The sequence below is a fragment of the Tenrec ecaudatus genome, chromosome 6, assembly GCF_050624435.1.
Source record: "Tenrec ecaudatus isolate mTenEca1 chromosome 6, mTenEca1.hap1, whole genome shotgun sequence".
Lineage (NCBI taxonomy): Eukaryota > Metazoa > Chordata > Mammalia > Afrosoricida > Tenrecidae > Tenrec > Tenrec ecaudatus.
Window position 1 is genome coordinate 143,190,296 of NC_134535.1, and position 19,828 is coordinate 143,210,123.

The 19,828-nt window shown below is 44.6% G+C and overlaps 1 long non-coding RNA gene across 4 annotated transcripts; it reads right to left on the reverse strand.

The window, feature by feature from the left end:
- Positions 1–1,072: 1,072 nt before the first annotated feature.
- On the reverse strand, positions 1,073–19,781 carry LOC142450420 (uncharacterized). 4 transcript variants are annotated; one of them, XR_012784942.1, is made up of 5 exons: positions 19,562–19,781; positions 18,697–19,133; positions 15,734–15,857; positions 14,315–14,407; positions 1,073–12,773 (listed from the first exon to the last, which is right to left on the reverse strand). It is a non-coding gene; the product is annotated as an uncharacterized LOC142450420 (long non-coding RNA). The 4 variants fall into 4 exon arrangements; XR_012784941.1 differs by lacking the exon at positions 14,315–14,407; XR_012784939.1 differs by having other exon boundaries at positions 14,315–15,857.
- Positions 19,782–19,828: the final 47 nt, after the last annotated feature.

A 19,828-nucleotide genomic window follows, 5' to 3' on the forward strand; every position in this document is an offset into this window, starting at 1 on the left:
GATCATAAAATTGTCTGATTTTTTTGGCAGTATATGTCCATTTTAGTTAACTAATGTTTACAATATAGATCTTCATGTGCTCAATTTAATTTCTGACAAATTCACATTTTCCTAGATTCAAACATTTCGCTTTCCATGTTCTGATTATTTATGGTTGTTTGTAGCTGTTTGTTCTCATTTTGGGCCATGTCACTTAAACACGTGGAAGTTCTGAAAGCATAACTCTTATGTGTCTCATGAACATCAACTCTATTTTGAGGGCTCAGCTCTTCTCTAGTCATAATCTGAGTACCATACAACCTGCCTGGCTTGTCTTCCTTCACTATATTAGACAAAAGTCTGCTGACAAATATGAGATCTTCACTTGTCAAACTTATTTAAATTAGATTGCCAGGTCCCGCTTTCTAGTTTGTCTTGGTCTGTAAGACCCACAGGAATCTGTCTATAATGATTGACAGATATTTCCCAAACATATTTGAAAGATTGGTGTCATAGCTTCAAATATCACAGCAGCATCCAAGCCAGCACAGTATTATAAACTGATCCTTGAGTCATCGATATTTGTACTCTATTTTAAAATGAAAATAAAGGAAGAAAAAAAGTAACAATTTATAATGCTTTAAATCTCCAGGCCTTGGGATCAAAAATTTTTTCCATCTTAGATCAAACCACAGCCTCTGACACGAAGCAGGTCCCAAATCCAAGGCTGATACTGGAACCGGTCCTTGTGCTTGTTGGTTTCTAGCTGCCCCTAGGGCCCCATTCCCTCACTGTAGGAGAAATGTGTGTCTCAGGTCACATTCACTTCCTGTGTTGTGTGCTTTGCAGAGTAATACAAGACTCTGTCCTCAATTTCAGCCCATTTATTTACAAAGGGTGCTTTTGGAATCCTCTCTTGAGATAATGTATCTGTCTTCACCAATGGGGAATTCTCTGTTGTGACCATTAGACTTTTGTGTCTAATAATCACAGGCCCCTCCACTTCCGCCCGCCCCCCCCCCACCCGGACCCTACCAGACCAAGCTCATCCAGTAATTGGATGGCCAACCCCATCCAATGAATCGAGGCCGCACATGAGAATCTCCGAGACCCATAAGCTGTCTTCTATGACGGAAGTGGTCTTATGCAATCATCCTGCCACTAGGTTGTTGGTTAATTTCCCTGAGGAATAGTCCCATATCTTGGACTCAATGTTGGCTTCTGCTGCTGGCATATGGGGCACTCAGCAGTGGCAGTGGCCAATTCAGCCTTGGTGAGTGGAAGTCCATGTTACTGTGCCCATTTATAACCTCCATCCCTGCAGCCATGTCCACTTTGTCTATGTGCCCATTGGGTACTGACAGGAGTGGCAGAGGAAAGAGGAGGACTAGTCTCCACAGTGGGTATCATCAAATCCACCTGATTTTTAAAGTCCTCCTCTTCAGAGGTAACCCTTTGGTGAGAATTCATATGAGACATGATTATCTTTACTTTCTTGGCCCAGAGAGGTCTATCTACATGCCTCTTTCTCACACCTCCTTGTCACCAAATTTCCAATCACGTTCCTTCAAATTCCATGACCAGTCAGCCAAACCATTAGCCACATCCCATGAATAAGTATGCAATCTCACATTTGGCCATTTCTCTTTCCAGGCAAAGTGAATAGTCAGGTGTACTGCTTGAAGTTCTGCCCACTAGGAGGATTTGCCTTCACCTTTGTCCTTCAGGGAGATCCCAGAAAGGGGCGGTAGAGCTGCTGCTGTCCACTTATGGGTAGCACCTGCATATCATGCAGAGTCATCTGCAAGAATATGTAGTAAACTAAGCAGGAATTTTCTGAACCTTGTCAACTTAGCCTAAGAAACTCCCCAGGAGGTCAGAGGTACAGTGGGAGAAGGTACTATGGCAGGAGTGGAGACTGAGGGCATTTGGGCCACTTTTTCACGCAGCTTACTTGTAGGTCCTGCTCTAGTCCTATTTCTTATATACTACTTTCACTTGATGGTGTGTTGCTGTGAACATCCAACTTTCTGATTCTGGGTCAGACAATACCTATTTCATGATGGTCAGCTCAAGCGTCCTGGTGACTTGGTGGTCTATGATGAGGTGTTCCGTCTCCACTAAGGCCGGGTAACAGACCAAGAGCTGTTTTTCATAGGGCAAGTAATAGTCAGAACTTTATTCCAAAATCCCAAGGGTATATGCTGTGATTTGCCAATAGGGGCCTGCCAAAAATTCCACACTAAATCTCTACCTATGACTGACACCTGTAGTACAACTGGCTCAGCTGCATTGTTAGTCTGGTGGACTAGAGAAACAAAGTAAAAAACACTCGTATGTGTGTAGAAAGAGCTTTATATAAAGAGTGATTGTACATGAAGAAAGCATCTCAGCCCAGTCCACATCAAGTTCATAAGTCCAATATTAGCCCATATGTCCAATACTAATTCATAAATTTCTCTTGAGACTCAGGCAGCAATGCAATAATGCTGAATGCAGGAAGATCACAGACCTGTGGTATCTTTTGACCCAGAAGAGCAAAGTATCGTGGATACAGTGGCAAAGCATCTCAGTGCTGGCTGGGGTCTACAAGTGGCTCCTATAGCTCCCAGGAATCTGGCTGCATCAGCGTACCTCCATGTGGCTTGGCTCAGGAATATCTCGCAGGGAGTTAGCATGTGTCCTGCCTCTAGCGAGCTATTTATCTCCTTAGCACCTCCAAATGAGGTCATCAAGCTGCAATCTGATTGACAAGCTAAACTCCACCCCTCCACTCTTCAGTCTCAAATTGAGAACAGACTAGGGAGCTAGCATCCGGATCACACGGTCCTGTCAGGATACCTGCCCTAAGACATCATCATGGGTCTGGTAGGCACAATTGTACAGCGATAAGTAAAGATTATAGTAAAGTCATAGAGAGCATGAGAAATAGAAGTGAGAGAGATATAATGGAGTCAGACACATTTCATGGTAGTAATGTTCACCTCAGCCCTGCCTGGTGGTCCACGTGGAGAGAGGGGGAAGGGAAGGAGGACAAGGGGACTGGGAATAGGGGAGGGAGGATGGGAGAGGAGAGGGGGAGCTGATGAGAGGGCAAGGGAGGAGCCGGGAGAGAGACAGAGAGAGAGAGAGAGAGAGAGAGAGAGAGAGAGAGAGAGAGAGAGAGAGAGAATCTTTATTCCTAACCCAGGCATATTTATCTTTGGCGGGGAGTGCAAGCCCACTAATTACAGGTAAAGTCATACGTCACAGGAAGGGGTTGCACTGTAGGCTATACAGCAATGAGATGGGGACAATCTAGGGATATACACACAATAAGAAGAGGAGGGATTGGGGGTGTACATGAGACAAGATGGGCGGATCCTAGATTCGGGATGGCAGCCTAACTTTGGATGTAACTGAGCCAGTTTGATCTGTTCTCCATAGAAGCCATATTCAGTAAGGTGTAAACACCACCTACAGGAACCAAGCTATTGGTTGTAAGCCTCTTGGGATAAGCAGCCTATTGTCCTTAACAGCAGGGAGCAGAGCCTACTTGTCTGGCAATTGAATGCCTTCAGGGAGGATGTTTCTAAGCACATGACCTCCCCCCATATGCTAGCAAAAAGCCCGGTTTGGCATGTATTTGGGGGAGACAACTTGGGAGAAATCCTTTTGTTTCCCACATGGTCTCAGTGGCAAAGCAGCTTGCACAGCAGTCTGAACCTATTGCAGTCTTTTCTTGTGCTGGGCCCCACCCCAAATTGGCAGCCTTTCGTGTCATTTGATAAATAGGTTGAAGTAGCACACCCAAATGAGGGATATGCTGCCTCCAATATCCAAAGAGGCCCGCTAGTCATTGTGACTGTTTCATTACTGGTGAGATGGGGATGAGGAACAGATGCAATAGCTTTGACTTTACTAGGAATATCTTGACATATCTCACTCCTCGTACCATTTGTGTTAGGCAGGGTTCTCTACAGAAACAAAACTAAGACATTGTGATTTCATAGATAGATAGGTAGAGAGATTTATATAGCAAAAAGGAATGTAACAGCTAATTAGTCCACACAGCAGTACAGAGGGCTCAGTTCAACTCACTTTTATGGAAATCAATATACTAAAGGTCCTTCAACTCATAAGGTCAGTGGGTGCATGGTCAAGGAAGCAAGACAGCAGTCTGTCCTCAAGTAAGACACAAAGGGTGGAGCAGAAGCAGGAAGATGAGAGTTTGAGACATAACAGAAGTCTTTGGTGCCGGAGTGTAGTGAAGCTGTCCCGTAGGGTCTTCTCGAGTCAGATCTCGATGGAACCACAAGTGATGGATGCACAGCAAGGCAACAAAATCACCCACAATAGCACAGCATAGAGTTAAGGCAAAGGACTAGCTCAGGTAGAAGGATGTTGGTGTGATCAGCAGGTAAAAAAAGGAGCTGGCAGATAGGAGCTGAGAAAGGAATTGAGAGAGAGACAGGCAGGCCTGCCTCTTTGAGAGCAGAATCAAGAGAGTGAACGAAGGATTGTTGGGGTGTTTTTAAGTCTTTGGGATGTCTATAACTCTTTCAGACAAGAGGGTTCCCACACATCTTTCTGGTTGGTGTTAATTACTCCAACAGGCCAGGTGCCAGCTTCGGCTAGCTGAAGTCACTTAACCGGTGGGAAGATGGGCGGAGCAAGATCTGTAAACAGAAGAAATGTCACCGCTGTCCTTAGTAACACTACCACCAGACCCTAAATCCATGCCTTTTATTAATATGAAATATGGCCGAAGGTCTCTTTCTTCTGTAGTCACTTCCTGCTGGACATGGGTGACAAAACCCTAAGATTGCCCTATCTTGGCAAGGTCCAGCGAGCACTTCATGAATGTGGAATCCAGCCATGAACAGCTCCATGTAGGTTTGATTGGCAAAGACACATGTACGTTTCTGCAAAAAATTTTGAAAACAGCGAAACAAGCACAGCCTGAAACAGAAAAATACATATTAAACTGAAAGGTCCTAATAGTAGCAGAACACATGATGAGGCATATACTAGTACAGGGGTCTCCAGAGATTATTCAAATAGGAATATATCTAAAGGAGGTTCAGGTATGTATGATGAATAGGTTTCAGCTGCAACTTATCCTGAGAATAATACCTGGCACGTGATAACTGTAAAACAACCCCAGGGGTGGGTGCAGTTCCTTGTGAAGCAACAATGTCAAGTGCTTTGTTGCTGAGCTTCTTCAGTAGTTCCCAGGTCGGTGGGAAGACAGGGCGGGTGGAGGGCACGATGGTGAAGAATAGGCCCAGGCCCAGATTCTCTACAACCTGGCTGAAGAGACAGACGCTGGAAAGGAAAATCCAAGGAGGGAATGGCTCCTCTCATGAGGGGAGGAGATGAATAGAACACTGGAGTATTAGTTGGAGGGGCTGGACACGGAGCCTGACGGAATTCATCAAGAGAGGAGTCAGTTGTTTCCTTCGTGGTTTCCAAGTAGCAGGTGACACTGCTGTAAGGCGGAGGAGGTGGCAAGTCAGTCATGGGGTGAATGAATCGGTCTGCAATCCACACAGGAGAGTCAGCACCCTGTGGAAAGATGCAAGCATATTCTCGCCCACGAGTGAGTAAGACGTCTGGGCCTTTCCAGGTTCCAGTTAATAAATCTTTCCATTTTACCAGTGGTTTAGGTTTAATGTCAGGGCTCTGAAAATGTAGATACATGAGTGTGTATCCTTCTGAATTGCAATTTAAATGATTTATAACAAACATATAGCATGCTGTAAAATATAATATGGTGAGTGATATTTAAACTCTCCTTCCTGAAAACGCTGGATTTGGTTTTTAAGTGTTTGATGAGCTTTTTCTACTATGGTTACTATAACTTGTATATATTACCGCCATACAATTGTGCCTAGGGTCATTCAGGTTGTTAGCCACTGATTTCCTCTGACAAATGGTGCCCAATGTGGGGCTGAAAGAAAGGAACTCTTTTGAGTTATACACGATGCAACAATTGTATGGATTCATCGGACAGAGAGGTTGAATCCGGGAAATTTGAGTGTTTTTAGTCTGAGTGATATGTGAGTCAGGCGAAAGGCAAAGATACAGAGTATTGTACCACTCTTAGCCACCTCTTGAAGAAACAAAATGTAGTTGTAACAAATTTTAAAATGTAGGTGTTTCTTCAAGTGGTAAAGAAATTTAATCCTCCTTTTCCAGAGTCAGGAACCTTTGATATGGAGATCTGGGAAATGGTAGCTACTAAACTAAGAAAGGCTCACAGGAAAGGACAGAGCATACCCATGGAAACCTAGGCTCTGTGGGTGTGATTAAAACAATTCTGGAACCTCTGCAGGTATAGAGAGCAAAGAAACAAAAGCAGCAGAGCATTCAGAAGGCTGAGCTGAACTATCCATATTTAAAGAACTATCTGCAGAGTAGTGGAGCCTCTAAGCTTAAATCTACCCAAACTTAAATCTGTTGAAAGGTGCAGTAAGAATGAGTATCAGGCAGCTGAAAATGTTTTAGATATAACTGAGAAAACTAAGCCTGAATCAGGAAGGGACATCAGAGTAGAGGCATCTGCCCCACCACCAGAATATAGTGTAGAAAATCCTAGGAATCATAAGACAATGAAGCAAGCCCGTACAGGAGGTAGAGATGTGGAGATCAGCACCAAGAAATTGCCACCTGAGAAAGCCCACACAGAAGATGAAGTTCTGGAAGTAAAGTTTAGCAACCTATCAGTCGAGAAAACCAGCACAAAAATAGAGGAAAAGAGGCTTTCACAGGTAGGAAAGGGTATAGCACAGGAAGGAGATCTATGAATTAGGATGGCTTTTCCTGTTCACATCGTTAATAGACAGTCTGTTGTACAACACCCACAAGAAGTTCAAGAACAGCATCATAGAACCTTCCCCTTTAAGCTAGAATATCTCAAGCAGGCAGTCTCTAGTTATGGCCCAGACTCCCCTTTTATAATTAGCACGGTAAGGTCTTTGGTAAAGTCTGAATGCTGGATCCCTGCTGACTGTAGAACTTTGACAAAAGTGTACCTCTTTCCTTCAGAATTCTTACAATATCAGATCCGATGGAATGATGCATCACATGCACAAGCTCGTAGAAATACTGAGGTGGGAACAAAAAAATCACATCATTGTGATGAAGAGGAGCGCTGAATGAGGACCCAAAGCCCATCTGTAGGCAACTGGACATCCCCTTGTGGAAGGGTCATGGGGAGGAGATGAGCCAGTCAGGGTGCAGTGTAGTAACGATGAAACATACAACTTTCCTCTAGTTCCTAAATGCTTCCTTGCCACCCACTATCATGATCCCGATTGTACCTTACAAATCTGGCTAGACCAGAGGATGTGCACTAGTACAGATAGGAACTGGAAACATTGGGAATCCAGGATGATGATCCCTTCAGGACCAGTGATGAGAGTAGCAATACCAGAGGGTGAAGGGAGGGTGGAATAGAGAGGGGGAACCGATTATAAAGATCTACATATTGCCCTTGGGGGGCGGACAATGGAGGAGTGGGTGAGGGGATATGTTCGACAGTGTAAGATATGACAAAATAATAATTTATAAATTATCAAGAGTTCATGAAGGAGGGGGAAATGGGGAGGCAGGGGGTAAAAATGAGGAGCTGATGCCAGGGGCTTACATGGAGAGCAAATGTTTTGAGAATGATGAGGGTAATGAATGTACAAATGTGCTTTATACAATTGATGTATATATAGATTGTGATAAAAGTTGTATAAGCCCCCAATGAAATTATTTTTAAAAAAGAAACAATGAGGATGGAATAGATATTGAAATTCATCCGTTGCTAGGGAATGAGAATTATATCACAATTACAGTTTACTGAACAGGCACTCGCAGGTCCTTGAGATTTGTCTAAGGGCCTGGGAGAAAATGGCACCATCAGGAGGTAGGTGGCCCAATTACACTACAGTGAAGAAAAAAAACCAACTCTTTTCTAGATTTTATTCCCAGATTGCAGGATGCAGTTCACACACAAAAAAGTGGCTGACTCGGGGGCTGCTGATAATCTGAATCTTACATTCGTATTTGAAAACTTGAACCAATCATGTCAATCTGCGATCTGCCTATTCAAGGAACAGAGCTCAGTCCTTGATTATCTCAGAATATGCAGGGATGTAGGAACAGATGAATACAGGGCCAAACTCATGGCAGTTCCCTTGGCAAATTGCACCAGACCTAAAGGCAAGTGCTTTGTATGTGGCGAAGAGGGGCATTTTCAAAGATAAAGCAGGCAGCTGTCACGAAGAGACAGGGCAATTCACAGCGGACAGGGCCCAGGGAAAGAGCCTCAGGTGGCTTCCAGAGAACCTGGACTGTGCTCTCATTGCAAGAAGGGAGATCACTGGGTGAATCAATTTCCCTTAAGATTCAAAAGTGAGGGATTCCCATTGATAAGAAGTTCCAAGCGAGGAAACCTGTAAAGGGGGCATGTGCTCCAAGCTCCACCCAACGGAGCATGAGGGAATCTGTTCCTAATGAGCCCAGCAAGAAATGCACCAGCCAGCTTTATTAATCAATCACATTTCGAGGTGTCGCTTTTCAATAGATTTAAACAGCCAAGAGGAATTCCAGCTTGTTTTAGGTGGTTCACCAGAAATGATTAAAATTGTAATCTGGGATGCTACCTAAAGAAACCACAGGGCTTTTATTTGGAAATAAATACAATATATAACTACTTATTAATATCCCAAGACAGTAAAGACTTGCTCTCTCATCTCCCACCTCTATATGGGCTACCAAGAGGGACTGAGGTGTGCATGATACCATGAAATGTGTCTGACTCCTTTATTTTATTTTCTCTCCTCTGTTTCCTATCTTTTATGACTTTACTATAACCTTTATATATTATCGCCATACAATTGCATCTATGAACCCTGTTTAAATAAGATAGGCTGGATGAACAATCTGGAGGAGAAAACTATGGGACAGATGGATCTGGGGGGACATGGGAGAGGGGGAGGTGGGGGAAAGGAAGTAGTGTTAACAAACCCAGGGACAAGAGAACAATAAGTGATCTAAATCAGTGGTGATGAGGGTGTAGGGGACCTGGTAGGGCGTGATCAAAGGTAATGTAACCGAGAGAATTACTGAAACCCAAATAAAGGCTGAGCATGATAGTGGGATAAGAGGAAATCAAAGGAAATAGAGGAAAGAGCTACGAGGCAAAGGGCATTTATAGAGGTCTAAATAAGGGCAAGTATATATGTAAATATATTTATATATGAGGATGGAGAAATAGATCTATGTGCATATATTTATAGGTTTAGTATTAAGGTAGCATGTGGACATTGGGCCTCCACTCAAGTACCCCTCAATGCAAGAACACTTTTATTAAACTGGTATTTTCCATGAAGCTCACCTTCCTGACATGATTGCTGAAGACAAAGTGGGTGCATAGCAAATGTGGTGAAGAAAGCTAATGGAGCCCGACTATCAAAAGATATAGCATCTAGGGTCTTAAAGACTTGAAGGTAAACAAGTGGTCATCTAGCTCAGAAGCAACAAAGCCCACATGGAAGAAGCACTCCAGCCTGTGTGATCATGAGTTGTCAAAGGGATCAGGCATCAGTCATCAAAGAACAAAATATCAAATCAAGACCCATCTGTAGGCCAGTGGACGTCCCTTACAGAAGGGTTATGGGGAGGAGACAAGCCAGTCAGGGTGCAGTGCAGCAATGATGAAACATACAACTGTCCTCTAGTTCCTAAATGCTTCCTTCTCCTCCCCCCACCCCACCCCCACTATCATGATCCTAAGTCTACCTTACAAATCTGGATAGACCAGAGAATGTACACTGTCAGAAAGGAAATGGAAATACAGGGAATCCAGGACAGATGATCCCTTCAGGACCAGTGCCAAGAATGGGGATACCAGGAGGATAGGGGGAGGGTGGAATGGAAAGGGGGAACTGATTACAAGTATCTACATATAACCTCCTCTCTGGGGGATGGACAACAGAAAAGCGGGTGAAGGGAGACGTCAGACAGTGTAAGATGTCACAAAATAATAGTAATTTATAAATTATCAAGGGTTCATGAGGGAGTGGGGAGCAGGGAGGGAGGGGGAAATGAGCTGATACCAAGGGCTCAAGCAGAAAGCAAATGCTTTGAGAATGATGATGGCAACAAATGTACAAATGTGCTTGACATAATGGCTGTATGTATGGATTGTGATAAGGGTTGTATGAGGCCCAAATAAAATGATTTAAAAATAAATAAGATTAAAGAAGTAATATATATATATATATATATATATATATGAGATGGTGCTGGCAGTAGTGGAGAGATGTCAGACATCTTAGAATATGGCAACTGTGGGAGGGGAACTGGTGACAGAGGAGAGGTGGGAGGAGTGGGCAATAGTGGTAGAGGCAAGGGAGGAGTGTGGGTAGAAATTGAATGAGGTGATAGGGTAGGGGATATTGGATTATAGCTTGCAGAGTTGGCCTTGGTGGGAGGACACTGAGACAAGGCAGGAGTGGGAGGTGGTGGTGAGGAGGAAGGCTGAAGAAGAATGAGACACTATAGGAGGAGATAACGGGTTATAGTCTGGCAACTGGGAGAATACAGTGGTATCCACGGGGGTTGGAGAGACCTGAAAGGGTTTGTAAGCGGGAGGGGAGAAAGAAAGCAAAGAAGCAGTTTGGTCAGAGACAGTAGGCACTAAAATTGGCAGCACAGCCTGATCAAAAGGATTAAAGACTGATTGTTAGTCTGAGAGAGGAACATTTTCGTGAACCAGTAGAACTTGCATAGTAGATAATTCTGACATAAATGAGGTTGAGCATGAAGAAGAGAGAAAACTTGGATATATGGAATATCAGAATATATTTCCCAGATTAAAAATACATTATTGAGATCTTGAATAATTTTTAAATCAAGTATACGACCTGGAGGCCATCTTGAGTTATTGTCCAATTTGTACTGTGACCACACATTGCATAGGAAAATCAGTTTTCCCCTTTGAATAACTGATTTAAGACCCTGCGAATTGAGGTTTTCCAGTAAACAAACTAGAGGTGTATTATGCCATTGCTTAGTGTGGTAGTTATATAATAGTTTGCCAATTTGCCGATTAAGAGTGAAGGGGTGGAGTCTAGTGAGTCAATCAAGATATAACCAATAGCCTCTGTGTGGGCATGGCCTTCTCCTGACAATTCTGGATATTCCTGAATTTTCTCCTTGGAGGCAGAAGACAGACTCTCTCTCTCTTTTGGCTCACTCCCTTGGAGACGTTCTACTGACCAGACACATGGCACTATGTTGATAGACCCCATGTTCTGGGAACTGCAGAAGACACGTGGAGACCACTGCTGAGATGCTTTCAACACCACTGGATCCAAAGCCTTTCGACCCACTGACCTGTGATTGTCCTGCATTTAGCAGCATTGCATGTGTTTCATGAGTCTGAAGAGGATTTTATAGACTGATATTGGACACCTGGGCTAATATCGGATTTATGGGCCTGGACTGGACTGGGTTAGTATGCTTTCTTAATGTACAATTACCCTTTATATAAAACTCTCTCCTATACTCATATGAATTTCTATGGATTTGTTTCTCTAGTTTACCCAGAAAAGTTGAGCTCTTTTAAATGAGGTAGCAAAACAGGAGAGAGACCTTGAACCGAATAATTACCACCTAAGCCCCTGGGGCTTGGAAGTCTGTCTGACTTGGCATAGATTTCTGGTATGTGGGCCTCTTCAGAAAAGCCAGGAGAAAATGAGCAGACAACCTTGGAATAGGGAGCTTTGGACTAACACTCACTGATGCATTGTTAGAGGGTCTTTAGCCAAAGATGTGGAGATCTCTTTGCTAGGCTCACACAAAGGGGTCTAGAAAGGCTGCTGGGGACTTTAGTGTCTACGGAAAGGAAAGTACCATTCCAATCCTAGCCTAGATAACCTCTCCAGGCCAGCAGGAAGAGTCTAAATGGAAGGGACAGCTAGCTTTAAAGGTGGAGAGCAGGGATGAGAGGCAAGAGAGGCCAGAGCAGGAGGGCAGAAGTAGCCCAGCCCAAGTGAAAACAAAGGATCATTTCGGGTATTTAAGTCTTTGGGATGTTACTCTTAGACAGGAGAGTCCCCCCTCCACCATCTTTCTGTTTGGTGTGGATAACTCCAATGGGCTAAGTGCCAGCTTCCACGGGCTGGTATCACTTAATTGGGCGGGAAGATGGGTGCAGTAAGCTTTGTAAACAGAAGAAATCTCTATGCTGTCCTTAGTAAATACTGCTAACAGATCCTAGAATGAGGTCTCGCCCTTCTATAGAGACCTGTAAGCTTTCCGAAAGAAAGACTGGGCCTCTCTTTGGTTGAGCTCAAAGTCATTGAACCCCATATTTCTACAGCTGGGCATGCCCCTTTCTTCTTTCACTTGCCAGATGTCAGGTTGTTGACAATAGCTAACAAACCGGGCCATCTTCCTGAGGACAACAGTCTTGGAAGGACTTATCCCAGCCACCTGGGAATGCCAATCATGTTTCAATGCACGGTGGTTGCGCTGGAATATCACTTCAACACCCACAAGGCAGAGCGTGCGCTCCATGCGGCCACCCTACCAGCTGGCACAAAGTGCCAGGTAGTTTCTAAACCCAGACCTTGGGTTCTCCCCAGACTCCACTCGAGGGGAAGTTACCGCACAGGTGACAAGACTTAGCAAACTTCAGGAGGAAGCCACTAGCATCCTGAAAAGCTTTCTCTTCTTCATAGTGAGAGGGCCATAGACCCCGGGGCTCATCTTTGAGCTGAAGAGATGAAAGGTGTCTTGGGGAGAAGGCACCACTGAAAGGAAAGGAAACAATGGAGGGGGTTAGCAGCCACCTGGAGTGGGAGGGACCAGCGGGGTCAGGGTCTCCACCTTCACTTCACCTTTGAGGCTGCTCCTGACACGCCCATTGCCTGGCTGGGGGTGGGGGCGGTGTTGTTTGGGCCTGGGGTGGATCCAGAGAGAGGAGGTCTGGCAACAGTGGGCCCACAGCCTTTGCTGAGGCTGCATCTGCAAAGACTTGGGTAATAATGGCTGAGGTACCTGGGGGCAGAAACCGGACTTTTCCCCAGAGCAGAGAGCGTGCCTAGGGGACATAAAGTGATGTACAATGTGCATGGAGTGTGTAAGCCTGTGATCAGATTCCACGCATGGGCATCCTCTTAACTAACAGGAAACACCCAACCATCCAACCCCACCAAGGTGTTAATGGGGCTGAAACAAGAACTGAGACTAATGACCTTTGAGGTGAAGGACCATTCTGTGCCCCAAAGCATTGTTGTGTATGAATGCCTTTAGGAAAAGAAAAGTACCTGGCATGCGGTCTAGGTAAATTATATGTCAGTGTAACAAAATTTAAAAATATAACTTAAGCAGGAGTACTAAAAAGGCATGGGAGAAAGGTTTGGTGGAAATGGGGGGGGGCGGGGAGGCAGTCATGGTTGTTAACTGCTCTTGGAGTTGGTACTTCTATTTATTTTGCTGGAATGCTATTGGGGCAGTAAAATATGACAGTTAAGTTTAATGATGCTTATCATGATTTATGCACTCTCCTAATTTTATCACTCACTGGAGGTTCTATCAATCCAATGGTTTCAAGTGCATGGGCAGAATGTTTGTAGAGACTCTTCCAAGTTGAGAGGTCGAAATTTAAATTTACTTCCCCCAAGTAATTCTTGGTTGCCTGGTCTCTCAGAACAAGTGCTTATGGGAAAGATCAAAGTGAAGCATTTCCCTATTAATGTGCATCCATAAGGATTATGCTTCTCTTATGCCTATTATACGAGAGAATTCCTTTATGAAAGTTCTGGTCAGATTCCAAAGTTGCTGGAATCTGGGAGAATTGCAACACTGTTATGTTTCCCAATATGGTCGGATAGTGCCCAAGACTTCAGAAAACTCAGTCACTTGACTGTATCTGGAAGTGACAAAAGTTACTTACCAGGAAATATTTACTGAGTTAAACTGATTTATGTCTTCAGTTCTTATGGAGCCACCTTAACCTTAAAACTTGGGAAACAGAGATTAGATTTTGAAACTAAAGGGGAACTTCTCTTGAAATACCTGCCCCGTCTGACCGGGTAGACTAGAGAAACAAATCCAGAGACACTCATAATGTGTAAGAAAGAGCTTTATATCAAAGAGTAATTGGGTATCAAGAAAACATCCCAGCCCAGTCCAGATCAAGTCCATAAGTCTGATATTAGCCCATCAGTCGAATACTAATCCATAGATTCCTCTTCAGACTCACTGAGTTAGTTAATTGTGCCAACCTGGCCGATACATACATGTGGGGTTAATTGAAGGGTGGAGGAATAAATGACTCATTGAGCCTCACCTTTCTAGTTCTTGGGTCTCTTGCTTTCTGATGGTTGGACCAGGGTGTAGCTGCCATAGCCAGTTCCCTGCTTCAGCTGGCAAGGCTGACTTCCTGCAAGACATCCCCAAGGAGAAACCTCATGGACCTACTGTGATGCAGCCCTGGGTGCTGGAGCAACCATGTGGAACCCCTGCCAGCGCTGAGATGCTTACACATTCACTGACTCTGCTTTCCTCCTGCAGTCGGCATCATTGAATGTGTTTTGTGAGATGAAGGAGGACTCTGTGGATCGGTGTTGGACATATGGGTTAATGCTGGAGTTATGGGCTTGGGCAGCACTGGGTTGGGATGTTTTCTTGATGCTCATTTAACCTTTATATAAAACTTTCTCTTACACATGAGTCTCTGTGGATTTTTTCTCCAAAGTACCCACACTAACACACGCATGCAGCACATGCAATGATGCTGAATGCAGGAAGATCACAGGCTGGGGCTAAAAATTCTTGTGTGTCCAATGGTGGTAGAATTTGATCTCAATTATGACTGTGGGGCCTATCAGCCTACATAGACATGTTTGAGGGATTTGGTCTGTACACAGAATATGGCATCTAGAAATATAGTAACTGCTTCACGGAATGAACAAGAGCAGGTCTCTGCACATGAATCACCCTCCAAACTCAGGCAGGGACTGGAGCAGAACTTCAAAGTGGCCAGGGAGCTGCCGGAGGTCTCATGTACCATGATGAACTTTCCTAGAGCCGCTAGATTGGGAGGTGGAGAACTAAGACCATAATAGAGAGCAGGCATCCTGGTGGGTTGTGTGGTGGGCTTCTAACCACAAAGCCATCAGCTGGAAACCACTGGCTGGAAAAAGATGAGGCTTTCGACTCCTGCAAAGAGTTACAGTCTGGGACACCCACAGAGACAGTTCTACCCTGTCCATAGGGTCGCTGGGTCGGAATCTATGGCAGTGAGTTTTGAGGGGAGTGTTGCCTCTTGTCATGCCATCATGTGTTCAAGGAGTGGTGTGGAGCACCAGGGCTGGCCCCTCAATCCCTCACTGGCCAGAGTCACGGCCCACCTGGATGATCTCATTGGTCAATTGTACGGCCTCCTTCAACTCCTGGATCTGTTTCATGGCTTTCTTAAAGCTGGAACTTTTTCTAAAATCGCTTATTCAAAAACCAAACCAAACCAAAAAGAAGCCCCCAAATCAAGCAACACACGCCATAGGGATAAAATTACTTCAGGTGGGAATACACAGTTAAAATGGAGTCAGCATAAGTCTAAACATAGGACAAGCTGCTAGCAACTTTGTCAGAGGCAACAGACACACAAATTTCCCTTTGTGCAACAAGCAGGAGCAATTCCCACGCTCCCCGACACTAACAAATTTGCAGAAATAATGGATCCAGTTCAATTGCCTGGATGTCTTACTGGGTAATTTCTCTGATGAAAAGCAATTAATTATTGATGGCAATTTTCTCCTGTTCCTCTGAAAGAACTCTTCCTTCTAGCTGTCGCTCCTCTGTGAAGAAAGCTTTCTTCCAGCTTCTTTTCCCTATTAAAACAAAAAAGGGTTTTTAAAAAATCTGAAAAACAACACGCAAAAATTTCGAGAAGTGTATGTAAGTGACAGAGGCTCTCCCGAATTTGAGGGGTCTTGCTCTTCTATGGAGACATATAAGCTTTCCCAAAGATAGACTGGGACTCTCTTTGGCTGGGTTCCTGCTTACTGAACCCCATCTTTCTACAGCTTGCACCATCTCTTTCTCCTTTTACTTGCAATCTGCCAGACTGTTGACTGACAGCCACCAAACTGGACCATCTCCTTGAAGCCCACAGTCCTGGAAAGACTTATCCAAGCTACCTGGGGATATCTATCATGTTTCAATGCAGGTGGTTGCGCTGGAATATCACTTCAACACCATTAAGGCTGAGTGCATTCCCTACAGCCACCCTACTGTCTGGCAAGAATGAGCCAAGGAGTTTCCAGACCCGGATAGTGGGTCCACACCCCACCCCACGCCTGGGGGAAGTTACCACACAGGTAACAAGACTGGTCAACTCAGGAGGAAGCCCTAAGGTTTTGAGCACTGCTTTCTGGGATCTCCCTTTCTCCAACAGGGATTCTAGCCAAGAACCCCAACCAATACCCAAACGGGGGGATGGGACTAGCCTCTGGGATACCCTCCCAGACCTCACCACTTGAGCAGCAAGGCACAGAGCAGGGGGGGGTGGGGGACAGAGAAGAGAAGGGTACTTGCACCCCAGCCAGGCTGCTCTGTGCACCAGGGTCACCCCAAAGGGTGACCGCAAGACCCCCCTGTGGGCGCGCAGAATACACACTGCGCAGGCTACAGGTGCTTCTCTGACACTACATAGGGTGCACCATGTGTAGGAACTGTGCTATGAACCTGACTTTCGGCTAGGACATCACCACTTCCATCCCTGTCTCAGCGTGACCCACAATGGGAGGAACACAGTAATGGGCGTAATCCAGAAACACATAAGTGAAAAATCAGTCAGGAGATAAGACTTCATTAAGCATAGACATTCAAGAAAATATGTATCTTAATTGATGTGGAAGAGATTAATATAACATTATAAACATCAGTTCCTGGTGCCTAAATTTCCACCAATATATTTGAAAGTTTGTTGTTCATAACACTGACCATACAGGAAGGGAAATAATACAATGTCTAGGTCTTAGAGGGGAAAAAACCCCCAACCATAAACCAGATTCTTATCCTGACAAGCAGTACAGATTATTATCAGATGTATGATCAGAGTCATACACCACATACACAGCACTGACTGAGCTAAAGGCATCAACCTACCTATGTGACACTGAATGTCCACATCATAAAAGGTGACGGCTCAGTCACGTTGGTAGTAGGTCAAGATACCATTCCCTTACATCCAGTCTCACAGCTGTGCTCAGGGCCCCATAAAACAATTAACAATCTACTTCTATCCTATCAACATTTTAACTTTATACAAAACAAACTGAATATTTTCTTCATCTCTTGGATACTCACATTCACTGTTGAACTGCCATGTGGTGCTTATCCATGTCTGAGGCTGAAAAAGCACCACATCACCTGTCTAGTTTTGGGCTATTGTTTATAAGAACACTACCTGCTGTGATAAAGATGAAACATTAGGTTCCGTAAAATGCAAAAAATAAAAGCCCATGGAGCATTTACTCTGCTCTCTTACACTTCTATGAGTCAGAATTCACATGTCAGCTCTAATTTTATTGTTCTTCTTTTGAATGCATTTTCTTATTCCATATAAGTAAAACCTTAGAGTGTTTGCCTATTTGCAAACTGGGGGAAATACATTAGCTACATCACTTCAACGATGGTGCTTGGTAAAGTAGTGGGGCAGCAAAAAAGAGACTTTTTAGAGAAGGTTGAAACAACGGGCTCAACTATAAGAACAATTGTGAGGATGGTGAAGGACAGCTCAGTGTTTCTCCCTGTGGTACATAGGGTCACTGTGATTTGGAACTCAATGACAACTAACAACAACAACCTCCCTCATACACTGACTCTGCATACAATAAGTACTGAAATGTTAGGTTTTTTAATAAGCAGTAAAGTAATAATCATTCCACAATCTTTGTTGAAAATAAATATAATCATGGTTTTTAAATATATACCTGCAATATGAATAATAAAGAACAAAATTGAAAAACTATAGATTTGCATAAGAAACTTTAAAGCAGAATTTAATGACTACAGAGAATATGGGGTAAAATTATAAATTATTTACAAAATACTCACTAAAAGAGCATATATTATACTGGTATTTTAACAACACATGTGATGACTATATAACTCTAATTACTTTAGGGGAGTGAGTAGGTCATAAATCCTAACAGTTTATCTTCAGGTTTGTGGCAATGGGATGGATTGAGTTAGAGATCACCTATCCCTGCCTTTGAGTTCATATTTCACCTTGACTGAGTGGGATTATTACCAGGGATGCAAGGGTGTTTCAACATTAAACTATGAATGTAACCAACCACATAAACAGGACAAAGAATAAGAACCAGATGATCATATAAAGAGATGTAGAAAGGCATTTGACAATGTCTAACATCCAAACCAGATTAAAAACAAACAAAAAAAATCACTCAATAACAGAAATCGAAGGGAGGGACCTCAACACATTAAATGTTTTAAAGGAAACAGTCAGTGAAGGACAATTAGGAACTTGCTGAAAATAAGACACCTAGGCAAATAGAAAGGTTTCAGCAAAGGAGTAATACAGAACCCACAGATTAGGGGATGATAAATCTTTAGCAGCGAGGGGATGGAGACAGAGGGGGAGGAGAAGAGGAGCAGAAGAGGACTGTGGCATTTTCAGGAATTTCCCATCTTGATGCTCACCTGAGTCTGCATCAAGGGAAAGAAGGCTTGAGTCTGGGTAGTGTAGCTTGGGGAGCAGAGCCTGAAATGAGTGTCTGAGGATCACACCGGCTCCTCAAGTCTCTTGACTTGTGGCTCTTGATTCTACAAGGTTTGGGCCTCTTCTTCCACTTGGGTAGTTGGGAGAAGTTCATGTGCAAGCCATTTGGTGTCCGGTGAGACGTGATGAAGCAGAACAGATGGCATCAGATGCTGTCAGGTGTGTCTCTTTGGTCCTTGCAGCTGCAGTGTCTCTTGGGGAAATGCCCAGCTGGGAAACGTCCTCCACCCACCACTTTTTGGTCAGTTTGTCTTCTGTCTTCAATGGCTTGTGTGTTGTTGTGATTCAAATACAAACGTGTTTCAAATGCAAGCAGGGTCACTCAAAGGGACCGGTTTCAGCAGGGTTTCTGTAAGGTCTTTTGGAGACAAGAGACAGAGGGAGACCTTTAATTAATAGATTTATTGAGGGAGGTGAGGTTTGTGGGGAACAGGAAATCAAAGGAAATGAGGTGAAAGGGGCATAGGATAACCGCTTAAAGAAAGGTCCTTGTCTATAGCCAGAGAATTGGCTAACGGACCAGGTATAGAGCACGACGGCCGCTGTTACGGAAAGGAAAGGAAAATTAGGTTTAACACACACCCACTAACAAACTACAACTGAGTCTGGCGAGGACAGAGTCAACTGGCTCTGGTGCCACCGCCCCGATTCCGCTCCAGGAGCCCGCGGCAGGGAAGGAAGCGATGGAAAGATCGGGCGCCAGGAAGGGTCCCCGACAACGAGCCACGGGAGTTTCAGGCAGCTAGCAGGGGGAGACGAGAGCGCGCCCAGACGCAGGAAGGCCACCTGTAAGTATCGGATTTGCCGCGAGCCGCGCCTCTTTGTGGTCGGTGCGATCGCTGCAAAGGGCCGGCGCCCGCTGAGACTTCAGGAACGCTGCCGCCTCCGCAGCCCGGTCCCGACGGAGGAGAAACACCTCAGAGAACCGGCCTTCGTCACCGAGGCCCAGAGCCGCCGCGCCAGCCCCTCCCTCCAGGTGCGGGATTCCCTCATTCGCTCCAGGCCCCGCCCCCGCACAGACCCCGCCCCCAGACCAAGTGACGCCATTTCCGG